The sequence below is a fragment of the Tachyglossus aculeatus genome, chromosome X3 (assembly GCF_015852505.1).
Source record: "Tachyglossus aculeatus isolate mTacAcu1 chromosome X3, mTacAcu1.pri, whole genome shotgun sequence".
NCBI classification, from domain to species: Eukaryota; Metazoa; Chordata; class Mammalia; order Monotremata; family Tachyglossidae; genus Tachyglossus; species Tachyglossus aculeatus.
Window position 1 is genome coordinate 10269313 of NC_052099.1, and position 13960 is coordinate 10283272.

Here is a 13960-nt window from a genome sequence, read left to right on the forward strand (position 1 = left end):
CCCCTACCCCAAAATAAACTAGGTTACTTAACATTACTCCTTGCATAAGCAGTGAGCTGTAGTGTCGAGGATTTGTTTAGCTCTTTGCATGGGAGGCAGCTTGGTTTAGTGGACCAACTGGGAATTAGAAGGACCTGGGTTCTAATCCCGGCTCTGCCATTTGTCTGCTATGTGTCTTTGGGCAAGTCACTTCACTTCTCTGTGCCTCAGTTCCCTCATCTTTAAAATGGGAATTAATATTGTGAGCCATGGACTGTGTCCAACCTGATTAGTGCTTATCTACCCTAGTACTTAGTACAGTGCCTCACACATAGTAAGTGCTTAACAAACACCATAAAAAAATGCCTGAATGGAGCAGTGTTGCTGGAGAAACACTTGTCAGGCTGATATTATTGTGTATCAGTCATAAAAAGGGAATCCTCAATAACTCTGAAAGATTTTCCCCTAATTAGAAGACCACCAATTTCCCCTGAAAAAATCCATACGCTGTGGACTACATGGACTTTGGCCATTGATTTCAACTGTTTTCTGGAAGTTCTTCATCTCGTAGTTTTCCGTTTCACATTTTTCTCCATCTTAAACGAACAATCTGGGCCATATCGACTTAGAGAAAATGAACCTGCACTGACAGGGAGCAATTCCGCTGTTGTGTCTGGAGGGGCGAACTCGATCCTCATTCTCTGCGGTAATAGCAGCCTTCTTCGGTCTCAAAGGTTTGTAAGAAAGAGGAATACCCTATTATTGTAATGAAACATATATTGAGCACTAATGGTTTGCTCGGTGCCAAACTGAAGTAACAGTTTCTAATCACAGCATCCTTTCCAGGTTGCACAATAAACATGCTCAGAATCCCCTGAAAATCGTATAGCTGAAGAAGCACCATTTGAATTTCCATAACCACTGAAATGATGTAAATTGGGTTCCATATGGTAAAGGAACTCCAATAATCAAATGTTTCTAAACATATGTAATGATTTCATTTTGGAGTGCATCAGAATGTCAACGTATCTGACATATTCTCAAAAGCACTTTGAAATCCTGTTCCTGGGTATGAGAATTGCTCTTCCCCTAGAATAGGATCTCTACATTTAGAGAAAGGTATTTTCGGATGGATCATGAAACGGCATTTATCTTCAAGAGGAAGCATATGCTGAATATGCAAAGCGGAATTTTGTATACTTGTGTAGATGAGAAAAGGAGGATATATGTTCTCTCCTTTTATAGAAATATTCATGGGGAAAGGTACCCTGTTGAAACTGATTAAAATGATTTCACTCTGATATTTGATTCTTCATAATTAAAACAAATTACTTGAAATGTAACCATCGGCTTCTCAGTTCTGTTATAATTGGTTCTATTAACACATGGAGGCTAATGTGTTTAATGCTTGGTTTAGCATTTTCTAGCTGTTTCCTTTTCATTCATTAAATATTGTAATTTATTGTTATTTGCCATTGATTCTCTTTTTTGGTGCTGTGTAATTGCTTCCATTCTATTAGGCTTATTGTTTTTCCACTTTGACTTGGTTGATACTTGACCTTATCTGCATCTCCTGGCTAATGTTAATTACTTTTCAGTAAAAACAAGAGCCACAGATAAAACTGCAAATTTTCTTGTTTAAAAGTAGACGTGCTGACCATGAGGCCAGAAGTTCAAGCAAAAAACAAAACTTTGACTCGTTCAATTTCTTGAATGAGATGCCCACTAAACTAAAGAAAACTAAAGACCAATTGCCTAAAATATTAACCTTTCTTGAAAGAGAGCTCTTCTGAATGGTCCACATTTCTGACAGGGAGTTTGCTAATTTATGGAGATGATCAGCTGTGGTCTACCTCAATGGCTGCTGGAAATCAATCAGTCGATGGTATTTATTGAGCACTTACTATGTGCAGAGCAATGTACTAAGCACTTATATGATATAACAGAATTAGCAGACACGTTCCCTGCCCATAACAAGCTTACAGTCTAAAAGGGAAGACGGACATTGATATGAATGAATAATTTATAATATAAAGATTACAATAAAGCCTGTAAATATATATTTAGGGTAATTGTTAAGTGCCTTCTATGTGCCAGACACTGTACTAAGCACTGGGGTAGATATGAGCTAATCAGGTTGGACACAGTCCCTGTCCTGCATAGGGTTCACTGTCCTAATCCTCATTTTACAGATGAGGAAACTGAGGCCCAGAGAAGTGAAGTGACTTGCCCCTCTAAACTGTAAGCTTGTTGTGGGCAGGGAATGTGTCTGTTATATTGTTATAGTTTACTCTCCCAAGCTTAGTACAGTGCTCTGCACACACACAGTAAGCACTCAATAAATACCATTGACAAACTGACACGCACATGTTCCTCTCTCCCAGGAAGCTGAGAGCTCATGATGGAAAGTCTCGCCCTATGTCGTCGAATAGTCTCTGACCCATAGCAACGCTACGGACACATCTCTCCCAGAATGCCCCACCTCCATCTGCAATAGTTCTGGTAGTGGATCCATAGAGTTTTCTTGGTAAAAATACAAAAGTGGTTTACTATTGCCTTTTTCCATGCAGTCAACTTGAGTCTCCGCCCTCGACTCTCTCCTGTGCCGCTGCTGCCCAGCACAGGTGAGTTTTGACTTGTAACATTCATTCAATGGTATTTATTGAGCACTTACTGTGTGCAGAGCACTGTACTAAGTGCTTGAGCACTGTACTAAGCACTTGGCACTGTACTAAGTGCTTGTAGAAGATTGCCTTCCATTCGCTAGCTACTGCCCAAACTAGGAATGGAATGGGTAGGCCTCTGCTTGACTCTCCCACCCGTAGTCGAGACTGGTAGAGTACTGGAAACTCTCCAAGTGCGACCCCGAGAGGGGAGTGATGGAGAGAGAACTCGCCCAAATATCTTAGATTTCTATAGGGCCTGCCCTCCAAAGAGTTCAAGGCAAATCAGCCTTAGAGAAGCAGTGTGGCTCAGTGGAAAAGAGCCCAGGCTTTGGAGTCAGAGGTCATGGGTTCAAATCCCGGCTCTGCCAATTGTCAGCTGTGTGACTTTGGGCAAGTCACTTAACTTCTCTGGGCCTCAGTTACCTCATCTGTAAAATGGGGATTAAGACTGTGAGCCCTCCTGTGGGACAACCTGATCACCTTGTAACCTCCCCAGCGCTTAGAACAGTGCTTTGCACATAGTAAGCACTTAATAAATGCCATCATTATTATTATTATTAAATCATATCTATTGCCTCATTTATCTTTACAGATTTATTGCTGGAAAATATTTCTCTGGGGTAATGGACAAATAGGGACTCGTAAAAAATCATTTAAAATTACATTATTTAAGAAAATCCATTCTTTCCTCTCTACCTTAGCAGTCTGTTGACCACTTTCCCTTTCAATCCAATTGTATTCATTTTTCACATCATATTTCAGAAACTGTTACCAGAAAAGAATAACAGGGCCCAGGAAAATACCTATTCCAGCCCCTTCTTCACTTTCTCAGTTTTCTCTCTTCACTTCCTCCTTGCCCTTGGCATGGATTTTCCTCTCTTCTTCTTTAATGGCCTTGACTCCATATTGATCCTCTTTTATTGACCTTTTACTCCCTAGTTATAATTTAGGATTAGAACTTGGAGCTTACTCTGAACAGGAAGTAATGAAAGAGATAGACTCAAAAATGATTGCTGGGGATTTTATTGCAAGTGTTAATAGCAGTCGTTGGCAGAATGATACCCAAGACCCCAAATTGGAATCAAAGTGAGATCACAGATCGTTTCATGCCCTTAAAAGAAAGAATGGAACACACAAAAGAAGAGGTGATGGATAGTTGGGTTATCTAGCGCTATTATTCCCAACCAGTGGGTTGCCTCAGCAACTTCCTTGATAAGACCTGACAACTTCCATGCGTCACCGTTTCATTGGGCATGCTCAGCATGCTCAGTCAAGTCAAAGATGATGATGGATCCAAACAGAGATCTCACCACCTTTGAGGGAGTGAACAGTGAGATCCCATTTCTGGCAGGAGGCAGGGAGGATGGTGCAGCCAAAGGCCCCCTCCCATGCCATGGACATGTCCCCAACCAAAAGAATGGATAGAGCATGGGCCCAGGAGTCGTGAAGGACCTGGGTTCTAATCCCAGCTCCGCCACTTGTCTGCTTTGTGTCCTTGGACAAGTCACTTCACTTCTGTGTGCCTCAGTTACCTCATCTGGAAAATGGGGGTTGAGACTGTGAGCCTCATGTGGGACAAGGACTACATCCAAACTAATCACCTTGTGCTTAATACTGGGCCTGGCACATAGTAAGCTTTTAAGAGGAGAGAGAGAGAGACAGAGACAGAGACAGAGACAGAGACAGAGACAGGAGACCCAGATTCTAATCCCAGCTCTTTAACTGGCCTTTTGGGTAACCTCAGGTCAGGTCAGCAAATACTGACCTGTCTGGGCCTCAGTTTCAGGGAATGTTTCTACCAACTCTGCTATATTGTACTTTCCCAAGTGCTTAGTACAGTGCTCTGCACATGGCAAGCTCTCAGTAGTAATAGTAAGTGCTTAACAAATGCCATAAAACAAACAAACAAGAAGTCAGGCAGCCGGCAGCTCTGAATCGCTTCACCATCAGTTAATTTACTGAGTGCTCACTGTGTGTAGAATACTATACTAAATGCTTGGGAGAGTACAATATAACTGAGCTCCCTGCCCACAAGGAGCTTACAGTCTAGAGGCTTCAGGAGTCCAGAGTCTGCAGCCTAAGCGTGGCTCTGTCTGGAGCAATGAGAAGCTCAAGGACTATTCCCTCCAACTTCTGTTGAATTTTAATTGCCTTTGCCCTGTATCTTCGTCCTTCCCCGCAAGCCACTTGTGAACAAGGGACTGCGGCTTAGTTAACATCCATGTGTTCACCAAGCAATTAGTACAGTGCTCTTCTTTTGGGAAGAGCTCAATAAATGCCATTAATTGATGGATGGTTCTTCCTGGGACATAAAACAGCATGTCACGCATTGTAAGTGCTTCATTAATCTTGTCGATGGAAGAGTAGAATGTAAAGATGCCCATGCCACTGTATACAATGACGATACTTGTACTTCCCAAGTGCTTAGTACTGTGCTCTGCACACAGTAAGCGCTCAGTAAATACGATTGAATGAATGAATGAGGGAAAGGACCCAAGGTGGCTCCAACCAGCACTCAGAACAGTGTTTGACACATAGTAAGCAATTAACAAATACCATCAACGTCATAAAATACAAAAAAAAAATGGAAAGACCAAGGAATAGTCTGGATGGGTTTGTTTGGTCTCCTTACCAGTGTCTGCCTTGTCACTATTTTGCCTTTGTTTCAGTTTCATCTATACCTTGTTCGTGCTTCTTATTTCTACCCACGTCTGTTTTCCAGCCCTGTCTTGCCCCCTATCTTACCTCTGCCTCTGTATATGTCTTGGTCCCAGTCTCTGTGATGTTTCAGTTGTGTCTTGGTTTCCGCCATCTCTCTGTGACTTTTAGGGGCTGAGTGAAACTGTCTGCCCCATCTTCTAAAAGCCCCATTCATGGAAAACCTACCCCAAGTTTTCTGTACTGCTCCAAATGAAACCTTGGCTCAGGGAAGCAGCGTGGCCTAGTGGAAAGACCATGGACCTTGGGAGTCAGAGCACCGGGGTTCTAATCTCGGCTCTGTCATTTGCCAGGTGAGTGACCTTGGGCAAGTCACTTAAGTTCTCTGTGCCTCAGTTTCCTCTACTGCAAAATGTTCTCCCTCCCACTTAAGACTGTGAGCCCCATGCAGGATAGGGACTGCGTCCGACCTAATTGACTCATATCTACCCCAGCATATAAAACAGTGTTTGACCCATAGTAAGTGCTTAAGAAGCACCAAAAAACCAACAACTAGCTCCACTCTGGAAAAAGTGAGAGTTTTGCACTTCCCTCTCAGATTCTATTTCCAGAGTTTTAAACTATCCTTGTTTTTCACAGAGACATATGTGGAGTCCCTCCCCCCACTTACATGGATAATATATGCAGCCAAATTTAATGGGGAAATAATTTACAATTGCAAAGAGCTGGTTTATTAATGCAGATTCGTTGATTGACCTGTTCCAACACTACTGTGTAATATGGAACCTACATTATCATGACAGAGATCCCTCCCACACCAAATGTATACATCCAAAGAAACTGAAGTTTCAGTCACTTATAAACTTTTTTGAATGCTCAATTACTTCTAGTAGTATTTATTAAGCACTTAATGTGGGCCCTGTACTAAGCACTGTGGGGAGAATATACAGGTGGGAATTTGAATCTTCTGGGCAGAAGAGCTGCTCTCCAGCATTATGTTTGAAGAGATTTATTCATATTAATGCCTGTCTGTCCCTCCAGACTATAAGCTTGTTTTGGGCAGGGGGATGTGTCTGCTACGTCTGTGATATTGTACACTCCCAAGTGCTTAGTAAAGTGCTCTGTACATGGTAAGTGCTCAATAAATACGATTGATTGATTGATTGAGAGGCCATGAGCTTTACTCCTGCTTTGGACACCCACTGCCACGTGGCTACTTGATTCGTTCCAAGTATAACTGAATTGTAAGTTAGCATTAACATTTCATTGCACTTCGATCCCTGGCTTCCCTGGACCTGTTTTCATGAGCTTAAACATGTCATCAAGTAGACAGGGGCTCTGTTTTTAACCCTCCAGATGGCCCATTTTCTAGGATATTTTGGAAATCCAGTCAACATTTGCAATACACTCATTCGTTCAATCATATTTACTGAGCACTTACTGTGTGCAAAGCACTGTACTAAGCACTTGGAAGCTCAACTAGCACCAACCAGGCCTGGCCCCAAAATGCAGTCCACGGAGGGGTGGTCTTGCCCACCCTGGGCCTGTGGAGACTGATATTTGAGGCACTGCCCACCCTCAGCTGAATGAGAACAATGGGATCATTGTTTTACCAGGCCTGACTCTGGTACCGTTGTTATCTACGAGCTGGGGTGATTGGGTCAAGCAGGGGAACAAGGGAAGAAGCGTGGCCTAGAGAGCAGTGTGGCCCAGTGGAAAGAGCACGGGCATGGGAGTCAGAGGACCTGGGTTCTAATCCTGGCTCTGCCGCTTGTCTGCAGTGTGACCTTGGACAAGTCATTTAATGGTGCTTGGCACATAGTGCTTAACAAGTACCACAATTATTATGTAATTTCCCTGTGCCTCAGTCATCTGGAAAATGGGGACACAGATAGCCAAGGCAGCCTCAGCTGGGGGTGGGGCACACTGAACCAGGACCCCCAAACTCTCTGCTGTCATATCAGGGAGGTTGCAATATGAGGTAGGGAGTGGTGAAATCCCTGCTTCCATCGGGACTGTTCCCTATTCACCCCCCTCACTCAAACTTAACATGTCCAAAACAGAACTCCTCATCTTCCCACCCAAACCCTGTCCTCCCCCTGATTTTCAGTTCTCTGTTCACAGCAAGTGCTCAATAAATGTGATCGATCAATTGACTGATTGATTGATCACTCCTGTAGAATCTAGGTGGTGACCGGGAGAGGAGGAATACACAAAGGACTAGTTGGAGTGGAGTGATGAGTGAAAGGAATGAAGGGTGTGGGGCTTCCCATGCACCTCTCTCTCCCATCTCTTCCCTCTACTTCTCTAGCAATCAGAAAAGCGATGAAGGAACATGGCTAGGGGGCTATGGGCCAGAGGAACACATAAGAACACGTAGGGCACACGTGTCAGTTACACGTGTTATCAGCAAGTCCCAAATCCAGGCATTTTCACCCTTGGAAATATTGAACCAAGTGTTCCCTCTTGATTTGTCTTGCTCTGCTGATATGGCAGTCAGCTTTCTTGTGGGTACGTATGTGCTCATCTAGAGTTACAGGCATATGGTCTGTCTTGGATCACTTGCAGATTGCAAGATGGCATTGAAGCCAAGCTTGCTGCCTATTTCATGCCCTGCACATTTAATTACCGCTTCATTCGGATGCAGCATTTTATCAGGAGATGGGTGTCATGGGACAATTTTCAACTGATTGAGGCAGTTTTGAACTGAGGTTGTGCAGAACGGAGTTTTGAGCTACAGATTTGTCGGTCATAAATGTTGTGAGTCGGTATGATCATTTTAAAACTAGATATTAGTGCAAGCTTCTCTACTCAAGGGTTTTCAAGAAATTTACAACAGAGACATTGCCGGTTTCAGGCTTAATGAGAGATTCCCTTACTGGCGTTCAAGCTGATTTTCTTATTTTTTCTGCTCCCTTTTTAAATTTTATTGGTCTCTAGGTTTAAAGGCTTGACCTTTACTTGTGTTATGATTCTCAGCTCAATCAATCAATGTCAGTCAATGGTATTTACTGAGTGCTTACTGTATGCACAACTTCCTCATTTCCTTAAATCTTTTTCTGTTTGGCTTCACCGTAATTGTGTCTCTTGTAAGCTTGTTGTGGGCAGGGATGCTAATTCTGTTGCATCGTACTCTCCCAAGACCTTAATACAGTGCTCTACACATAGTAAGTGCTCAATAAATGCCATCGATTGATTGAAAGAAAAGTGATGCTTTAAATTGGGTTCCCAAATGGTTGAAGAGGAAATGGGTGATCGAACTGTCCAACACCTCATCAACTACGTTACTCAGGGATTAACTGGATCACAGTGCTCTGCACACAGTAAGTGCTCGATAAATACAATTGAATGAACGAATGAATTTGGTGCCTCTGTACCACCCAGTATCTTTTTATTCACTTGTGGTATTTGTTAAGTGCTCGCTATGTATCAAGCACTGTACTAAGTGCTGGGGTAGATACAAGTTAATCAGGTTGGACACAGTAGGAGACATACTCATGCAGGGCAAAACCAGCCCCTCACCATGATACCACTCTCTTTAACTGCTCGCTCTTCTTCCCCTCCATTTGCATACCCACCAGAGTAACTCCTATCCTAAAATATCCCTCCTTTGACCCTACAACCCCTTCCAGTTATTGCTCCACCTCCCTCCTACCATTCCACTCCAAACTCCTTGACTAAATTGTTTACACCCTCTTGCCTCCACTTCCTCTCCTCAAACTCCCTTCTAGACCCCCTTCAGTCTGGCTCCACTGAAACTGCTTTTTCCAAAGTCACCAATGACCTCCTCCTTGCCAAATCCAATTCTCCTTGACCTCTCAGCTGCCTTCGACACTGTGGACCAACCCCTTCTGAGAACACTGTCAAACTTGGCTTCATCGACACTGTCCTTTCCTGGGTTGTCTCCTGTCTCTCTGGCCACTCTTTCTCAAGTCTCTTTCACAGGCCCCTCCTCTACTTCCCATCCCCTAACTGTGGGGGTCCCTCAAGCCTTGGTTCCCCTTCTATTCTCCATCTACACCCATTTCCTTGAGGAGTTTATCTACCTACACAGCCTTAACTACCATCTCAATGCCGTTGATTCCCAAATCTCCATCTCCAACCCCAACTTTCTCCTTCTCTGCAATCTCCTCACATTTCTTCCTGCCTTCTTAACATCTCTACATGGTTGTCACCTCAAACTCAACATCTCCAAAACTGAACTCTTCATCTCCCCTCCCAAACTCTCTGCTTCGCCCCATGACTTTCTCATGACTGTAGACAATGACACTACCCTTCCAGTCGCACAAGCCCGCAACCTTGACATAATCCGTGACTCATCTCTCTCTTCCAATCCAGAGTCAGTCAGTCACTAAATCTTGTCTGTTCTACCTCCACATCTCCAGAATTGGCTTCTTCCTCTCCATCCCAACTGTTGCCCCACTGGTTCAAGCACTTGTCGTATCCTGTCTCGTCCCATCCTGACTACTGCATCAGCCTCTCCGCTCTCTAGCCCATACTTCATTCTGCTGCCCAGATCACCTTTTTTGACAAAAATTGTTCTGTGCACATCTCCCCACTCCTCAAGTGCCTCTAATAGTTGTCCATCCATTACTGCATCAAGCAGAAACTCCTCACTGCCAGATTCAAGGCGTTCGATAAGTGCTCTCTCCCTTAGTATTAATAATAATATTGATAATTGTCGTATTTGGTAAGCACTTACTGTGTGCCAGGAACTGTACTAAGTGCTGGAATGGATACAAGAAAAGTGGGTTGGACACCATCCCTGTCCCATATAGGGCTTACAGTCTCAGCCCCATTTTCCAGATGAGGTAACTGAGGCCCAGAGAAGTGAAGTGACTTGCCCAAGGTCACACAGCAGATAAGTGGCGAAGCAGGATTAGACCCCAGGTCCTTCTGACACCCAGGCCTGTGCCCCATCCACTATGCCATGCTACTTCTCTCCTTATTTATCCTCACCCCTCTCCCACTACAATTCAGCCCGCCCATTTCGCCTCTCTAATACCAACCTAGTTGCTGGCCCTCGCTTTCACCTCACGACCACCGGCCCCCTTGCTTATGCCCTCCCTCCTGTCTGGAACTCCCTCCCTTTAAATCTCCGACAGACCAGCACTCTCCCCATCTTCAAAGACCTGCTGAAATCATATCTTCTCCAGGAAGTCTTCCCAGACTACATACTCTATCCCCTACCCTATTTACCCTCCTTACTGCCTCTCCCATGTATTTAGTCCCACCTCCTAAGCATTTGGATACTCTCCCACCAGCCCTACCCTCCTAATACAGGTTGCTTCTTGACCTCTAATTCATAATGTACTTTCCTAAGCACGTAGTACAGTGCTCTGCACACAGTAAGCGCTAAATAAATATGATTGAATGAATGAACGAATGACTTTTAATGTTTGTCTCCTCCAATGGACTGTAAGCTCCTTGAGAGCAGGGATCATCTACCAACTATGTTGTACTCTCCCAAGTGCTTAGTGCAGTGCTCTGCACAAAGTAAGTGCTTAATAAATACCACTGATCACCTGATTGATTGATTTTTAGGCAAAATGTTTAGGCAAAAACCACTGCCTCGGGTTGAGCACTAAGAGAGTGCTAGGAAACTGGAGTAGTGTGACTCAAATCTTAACCTTGGAATTCTGTAATTCAAATCAATAGTCTACACGTGTTTCTTGCATCTCCCCTGTTAATCCATATAGAATAGCCCCATTAGTAAACCGTGTGGGAAGAAAGAGAGATGGTTATTGGGATCAGCAGCTGATTTTCAAGCCTGGAGAGGCTCGGAGAGGAAACAATAAAATCAATGATCAGATCTGATATTTATAGTGAGAGGGAGGAAGGAGATGAGAGAAACAAAATAGGTTTAAGAAAGTGTGGAAACTTAAAAAACTTTCAACATAACTTACAGATTTTAGCCCGTTGTTGGGTAGGGACTGTCTCTATATGTTGCCAACTTGTACTTCCCAAGCACTTAGTACAGTGCTCTGCACACAGTAAGCGCTCAATAAATACGATTGAATGAGTGAATGAATGAATGAATTTCTCTTCTTTTCTTTTTTTCGGTACAAACTCATGTAGGCAGATGGCTGAATAAAAACAAGAAGCTTTGCTAGTTAGGAAAAATCCTCTCCTCTCTCCATTTAGCTATGTAAGACCATGTGATTTTTCGAGGGAGGAATGAAAATGGCCCAGCCTAAAGTCTAAGGTGAGAGAGAGCAAGGTGGTTTTCAGTAAGATGTTGAATTATGGAGTGGTTGGGTCTTTTTTCTTTTAATGGTATTTGTTAAGAGCTTACTATGTGCCAGTCACTGCACTAAGTGCTGGGGTAGATACAAGCTAATCAGATTGGACACAATCCCTGCCCCACATGGGGCTCACAGTCTTAATTCCCATTTTCCAGATGAGGGAACTGAAGCCCAGAGAAGTGAAGTGACTTGCCCAGGGTCACACAGCACTCAAGTGGCAGAGCCAGGATTAGAACGCAGGTCTTTTGACTCCCAAGCCCAAGCTCTTTCTGCTAGGCCATGCTGCTTCATCTCTATGTGACTTGCTGTATCTTTGGTTATGTTAGGTTACCTTGTTTGTTGTGTTGGTTATGTTACCTTACCTTTTGCTTTTAAAAAATGTAAACAACCAACATTTTTCTTAAATTAGAAAATTGAGGAAAAAAAATCCCCAAGTATTTCAAGTAAGAAAATGAAAGAATGTGTAGCCGCTAAACGGGGCTATTAAAATACAAACATACTATGCAGTAAGTGTACTGTAGTTGTTCAGTAGTAAATAAATAGTAATAATAGTGAATCATTGGCAGCTTTGAGAGCTGGGCTCAAAATGCATTTAAATGCTACCAAATTAAGTAGGCTTAACACACCCTGATGCACTGTCACCATTCTGGATCAAGAATTATCAGGTCTTAGCTCCTGTTTTTGTAACTGTGATTCAGATTAGACCAGGGTGCTTGGAATTTCAATTGACCGTTCCAGCTTGGAGATTACTTCCTGAACTACCTAGCAACAACCTCTGAATAGGACCAGCTTTTCTTAAACTGTATTTTAAAATGCGGTAATATCGCCCGTGCTAATGTGCCACATCCTATCTCGCCTTTCCTCTGGACCCCTGAAAGCAGGTGATTTGTAGGAAAAGGAGAATTGTGTTCTCTCAGTGGTGAGATCCAGACAGTTCCAGATGTTCAGAGGTTTATTTGGTTTGCTGCTGCAGTCAATTGTATGTATTGAGGGTTTAATATGTGCAGAACACCATACTAAGCTCTTGGAAGAGTACAGCTGAGTTAATGGACACATTCCCTGCCCTCAGTGAGCTTACAGGCTAGTTGCTAGAGCAACTTACGAAATCATTTCAAATTGAGCTCTCTGTGCTGGCTCCATATCTGACCATAAGAAGCCAGGTGGATTTTCCTCCAAGTCAAGAAGGCAGTGGTCTAGGGTGGCACATTTTAGGGAGCAGTATATTTCATGGTCACTACTCCCTCCTGCTCCAAACTGTCACTTTCCACCATGGTTAAGCATATAGCTGCTCAGGAAGGTGTAGTGTGGATTAGCTCACCGTGGGCAGGGAATATATCTGCCAGATCTGTTGTATTGTACTCTCCCAAGAGCTTAGTACAGTGCTCTGCACATTGTAAGTGCTCAATAAATACCATTGATTGATTGCTTGATCAGAAAATCAAGAGTCTATCTCAAACACCTGCCCATATTTTTCCTCTCCTTTTTTCTTTTCCCAGCCCTATTTTCACACTCTCTGGGATTAGAGGAAAGGGAAGCATCCCCAAATCTAGTGCTGATGGTAAGAGAAGCAGCATGGCCTAGTGGAATGAGCATGGGCCTGGGAGTCACTTAACTTCTCTGGGCCTCAGTTGCCTCATCTGTAAAACGGGGATTATGACTGGGAGCCCCAAGTGGGACAGGGACTGTGTCCAACCCAATTAGCTTGTATCTAGCCCAGTATTTAGTACAGGGCCTAGCACATAGTAAAGTATTTCACAAATGCCATTAAAAACAGGGAATTGTCCAGTGAATTTAGGAGCTGTCCCTCTTTGCTGTCTGTCCAGCTAGTAAAAGGAGCAGAAACTTAGTTTCCAGTGGTTGATGAGGTCTGCAGTGTGCAACTGATATTTTCACGGCAATAGAAAGGAACTGCAAAGGATGCGAGCCAGTGGCTGTATTGGATTAGATAAAACTGTGATAGGGAGGGTGGGAGTATATATGGTGTGAGGTTCTTTTCCTCTCTGCTGCTACTCAAACAGCAAGGGGAGAGTTCAGTATGTTGCCCCTTAGAGAAAACAGAATGGAATTTTGACATCAAGAAGACTAGGAGTATCCATGGCAATGGGGGCGATCTTTGGGGATGAGTTCCTCTTGGCGCTTAGGCGATCATGTAATCAGGTCTAACATTTGTATATAGAAATGGAAAAGTTAACATAATTTCCATTTATTCTCTTATAAGCCTATCAAGTCTGCAGGGGAGAAGAATGATTGATTTTAAAATGCCAATTGCTCACCTCAGGAGTGGAAGAAAAGATTTATTTAAAGAATAAAATATCGTAAAGGCTCCATGAAGAAAAGTCCCTGGGACAGCTTTTCTCATGAAAGCCATGTTTTGTGTTGGCCAATTCCCTCAACCCCATCCATCTTGGTAGC

At 43.4% G+C, this 13960-nt stretch overlaps 1 non-coding gene across 1 annotated transcript; it reads right to left on the reverse strand.

Moving 5' to 3' along the window:
- Positions 1-2716: 2716 nt before the first annotated feature.
- LOC119949063 lies at positions 2717-2854 on the reverse strand. Its single transcript, XR_005457159.1, has one exon. It is a non-coding gene; the product is annotated as a small nucleolar RNA SNORA7 (small nucleolar RNA).
- Positions 2855-13960: the final 11106 nt, after the last annotated feature.